The sequence below is a fragment of the Furipterus horrens genome, unplaced genomic scaffold (assembly GCF_987537825.1).
Source record: "Furipterus horrens unplaced genomic scaffold, mFurHor1.1.pri manual_scaffold_5, whole genome shotgun sequence".
Classification (NCBI taxonomy): Eukaryota; Metazoa; Chordata; class Mammalia; order Chiroptera; family Furipteridae; genus Furipterus; species Furipterus horrens.
Window position 1 is genome coordinate 98,343,880 of NW_028327175.1, and position 4,787 is coordinate 98,348,666.

Genomic DNA, 4,787 nt, shown 5'->3' on the forward strand with positions numbered 1-4,787 from the left:
GGAAGCTGAGCACAGGCGCTTATCAATTTTTTTCCTTCTCTTTCCTTTGTGGAAGGCTTTTATATGATTTTATGTCTGGAAAGCTGATATTGAACCTAACCAGAAGTAGAGGTGGAGCCAGGAGGCTGGGACTGCTGCAGTCCTACCTTGTAAGACCCAAATGGGCTGTGTGGTCTGACGTGTGTGCCTGAGGTCAGGATAGTCCTTAAAAAGCCAGACCACAGGTCAGTGTGGCAAAGGTCACATCTGAACTACATGTGAATGGTTGTGACCTATCAAACAGTAGAATCAGCAGCTCAGACTGTGGACAGGGAGATGAATGGGGTGAGGAGAGAGGTGGATGGCAGCAAGAATCTAATCTTTATTAATACACCAACTCTCTAAGTAACTTTATGAGTAATGGTCATTCCACTTCACCCCACTACTACAACTTCTCCACCAAAAGACCTCTGAACACCTCGAAGATCTGTAGACCAAGAGGTCCAATGTACCAGGCATTTGTAGAGTTTATGACTGTTTACTGTCCATTTCACCTTTGATATTGGCATATTGATTTTCTAAAAAATATAGAACGCTTCACAAATTTGTGTGTCATCCTTGCACAGGGGCCATGCTAATCTCCTTTGTATTGTTCCAATTTAAGTATATGTGCTGCCGAAGCAAGCACAGCATATTGATTTCCTTTTGGGAAATTGCTTGTCTCCCACAAGGTACAGTTTGGAATAGCCAAGAAGCAGAGGTATGGCACCCAAAGAGGATCGATCAGATCATCCACAATAGAATGTGATTCCTGAGCAGTGACAACGAACATGAGTATGGTCCATACTTGTTTATTCCAGCAGCTGCGCTCTGGTGGAACTATCAAAATTCATGCTATCTACCCTCTTGAGTTTTTTTGGTCCTTCTTCATTTTAAGCCTTTTTTCTAAACACCCTGTCATTTCTTGGAGCTCTTCCTCCTCCAAATCATTACTAATTATGTTATTAGTTATGCTCACCCAGAATCATGCAATCACTATAGATTAGCCAGGCTGCTTGCTAGTATAGACAACATAAAGCAAATGAAGAATTCTTGGACAGAAGGCTAGGGTAGCTACAATGAACAAAGATTTGGAATGATCGAGATCATAGTATTGATGACAAAGCAGCTTGGGAAAGAAATATATAGGATTGAAATTTTACATTGTGCCAGAGTATGAGAATATGTGTATACAAAGCGAATGCTTTCCAAAATGTCCCACTACTGAGTATGCTCTTAATAACCAGGTGGACACATTGACCCTTTATTCAATATTACTCATCTTCCTCTTCAAATACTCAAGTACCCATGAAAGTTCCCAGTGAACAAAATGGCAACTATGGTACTAAGGACAGAGGCTAAAAACAGGCTTAGCAATGTGGACTTCCTCCACCAAGTCCCTCCTGTAAGCCATTGTCACTCTGAACTGACCAGTATACTCATATCAGTAACTAACCTTGGAATGAGGAAGCACTGATACGATAACATATCGCTTGGAGGTCATCCAGCTACCTGGTGGCAGGTTAATTACACTGGGCCTCTCCTGTGATGGAGCACTCTGCAATTTGCCCTGTTGGAGAACACCATTATTCTGGATGTGATTTTGTTTTGCCTCTGGTCTGTCAGGCCTTTGCCAGCATTGTCATCTGTCAAGTTACTGAATATGTTATTCACTGTCTCACACAACATTGCTTCTGACCAAAGAATGTACTCCCCAGGCAGAGGAGAAAGGCAATGAGCTGATGCCCATGCGATCTACTCTTATTATGAGTCCTATCACCCAGAAGCATCTGACTTCACGGATTGGTGGAATGACTTACTTATGGCTCAGTTACAGTGCCTGCTGGGAGACAATGCCTTCCGGGTTGGGTACTGAGTGTCTGAAGGCTGTGGACCAGGGCCCAGAATGTGGTGTTGATTCCCCCATAGCCAGACACAGAGGTCCAGAACCAAAAAGGAGAACATGAGAAGGGCATTTCTCATGAACACACCTAATGCCCATTTATAAATATTTTCCTCCTTGGACTCATTGGGGGAGAGTGGAACTGGAAGTTGAGACGGCCACCTGGATATTTCCTGATATTCGTTAACCTGTTGGCCAGGCTGATTGACTGAAGTATCAAGGGAAATTGGGCTGCTATTATACAGTAAGGAGCTCAGGGGGCCCCTGGAATAGTTATACCACCCTGACCTGCTGTAAGGGTTCATGGAAGATGACAGCAACCCTGCACAGGCAGGTGCACCAAGGACTCGGAGCCCTGACGTTGCAGATTTGGGTAATCTTAACCTGCCTGAGAGCCCCTCATTGACTGAAGTGCTGGGAAAAGGTGAGAGAGTGTGGAATGGTGCAGGAAAAGTGAAACATTCCAGATGGGTGGAACACCAGCTACAGCCCCCTGTGCAGTTCAAGCACTTGTTTATTGATTCAACAAATATCTACTGGCTCCTCCTGTGTGCCAAACAGTATCTGGATGCATGGGGCAAAGCTGTGAATAAAGCAGATAAGATTTTCTTCTCGACTTTATGAAGATAACAAACTACATAAATAAATAAAATATATGTTATTCTAGAAGGTGATAGGGGATACAGGGGGACATGAAAGCAGAGAAAGAGAACTGGGTATTGCAGGAGGATTTAAACCATGTGGTCAGGACAGGCTACCTGAGAGGGTGACATTTGAATGAGGACATGAAGCAACTGCGAGGGAGCAGGCCATGTGGGTATCCCAGGTAGAAGAGATAACCAGTGCACACGTGCTGTGGTGGAGACAAGCCAGTCATGTAGGAGGAATAGTGAAGAGGCCAGTGTGGCTGGAGTGAAGTGAGCAAGAGGGATAGGCTCACCGATAGGGAGTCACAGGAACCAGGCGTGGGTACCCTGCAAACATGATGAGTTTGTCTTCCAGCTGCAGAGCACTGGAAGCCATTGGGTGTTAGGGCCAGATGGAGAATATTGATCTGACAACCTTTTAACAGGTTCATTCTGTGTTGAGAATAGATTGTAATGGGGCAAGAGGAAGAGCAAGCAGGAGGGTTAGGAGACCATGGCAGCAATCCTAGCAAGAGCCAGAAGTGTTTGCAACAGGGTTATAACAGAAAAGGGGTGCAGAGTGGTTGCATTCTGGACATACTTTAGAAGTAAAACCAATGATATTTGCTGACTGTATGAGAGGGGTTAAGGATATCCCCAAGGTTTTTTTCCTAAGCCACAGGGCTGGGAAGATTGCACAGATTTTAGGGGAAGATCAAGAGCTCACTATATATATATATAAATATATATATATATATATATATATTTATTTATTTAATCTTTATTGTATTTTTTTCCATTTCCATTTAGTCCCCTTATACCTCCTCTCCCCAGCAATCACCACACTGTTGTCTATGCCCATGAGTCCTTTTTCCTTTTTGCTCAGTCCCTCCACTCCCTAACCTCCCCACCCCCCAGCTGTCATCCTGCTCTCCATCTATGAGCCTGTACCGATTTTCCTTATTAGTTCAGTTTGTTCATTAGATTCCACATAAAAGTGAAATCAACATGATATTTGTCTTTCTCCGACTGGCTTATTTCATTTAGCATAATGTTCTCCAAATCCATCCATACTGTTGCAAAGGGTAAATTTTCTTCTGTTTTTATGGCCAAGTAGTATTTCATTGTGTAAACATCCCATAGTTGTTTTATCCACTCATCTACTGATGGATACTTGGGCTGCTTCCATATCTTGGCCGTTGTAAATAATGTTGCAATGAACATGGTATGCTTATGTTCTTTCAAATTAGTGCTTTGGGTTCCTTCAGATATATTCCCAGAAGTGGGATCACTGGGTCAAAAGGCAGATCCATTTGGACAGTAGAGGTAGACATACAGACATGCAAGTGGAGATTGAGAGGGGTAGATGGATATAAATTAGGCATGTGACTGATGTCACATATGCATTTTTGTGTTTAAATTAATTTCCCTCTTCTTTCCTCTTTCTTTTGCATCACATGGTATGTAGGCTGAGTGGGTGGTAGTTTAATTAACCAACTACTTCATAGACTGCCAAATATCTGGACAGGCTCACACAGAGCTAAATATCAAGCAGAGATTCTGGATGTGGAGCTGGAGGCATGATGGGCAGGAGTTTAATTTGCTCTTTTTTGGTAAAGAATTGGGAGTGTTTTCAGTTGTACCTGAAATACTGAATTATGTTAAGTAACAGAATTTTGAGAAATGTACTACGTAGGGGAAGAAGTGTGACTGGGGCTGTTGCAATGTGGTGGACACTTGCTGGATTCTGACTCCAAAGCCTACATTCCACCTTCCTCTGTGCTCCTGTGGTGCAAGTTATAGTCCTGGGGCCTCTCTCTGTGTAATGAGGACGGTGAGAGTAAGTGCCTGGGGCTTTATCCCAGGTCTGCAACTTCTATCTTGGAGGACCTTGGACCAGGCTTTCAACCTGCATCTTGAAACCAAGGATGTGGTACTTGACTGAGAGTCAATCTGCAACTTACCAACTGTGGTTTATATGTGCAGCATTTGTCTGGCTTGCCTTTTGCTCTGGATCTGATGTACCCCTCTTTTCTCTAATAAGCAGAGCTCTCAGCCCTAAACCCTGTCTAGTGGACTGTCCAATAGACCTTTTTCATCTAACCAACCTAGAATTAAACCCTGACTGCTATTCTTTATTGGAATTCACCTTCTTGGAAAGGTCCCGAAGGTCCAGGGTGAATGGGGATCTGCAGGCAAAAGCATCTCCCAAGAAAGAGTCAGGCTGAGCAGACAAATAT

General features: G+C 43.5%; 1 non-coding gene across 1 annotated transcript; it reads right to left on the reverse strand.

Moving 5' to 3' along the window:
- Nucleotides 1–560: 560 nt before the first annotated feature.
- Nucleotides 561–667, reverse strand: LOC150009131 (U6 spliceosomal RNA). Its single transcript, XR_016511441.1, has one exon. It is a non-coding gene; the product is annotated as a U6 spliceosomal RNA (small nuclear RNA).
- Nucleotides 668–4,787: the final 4,120 nt, after the last annotated feature.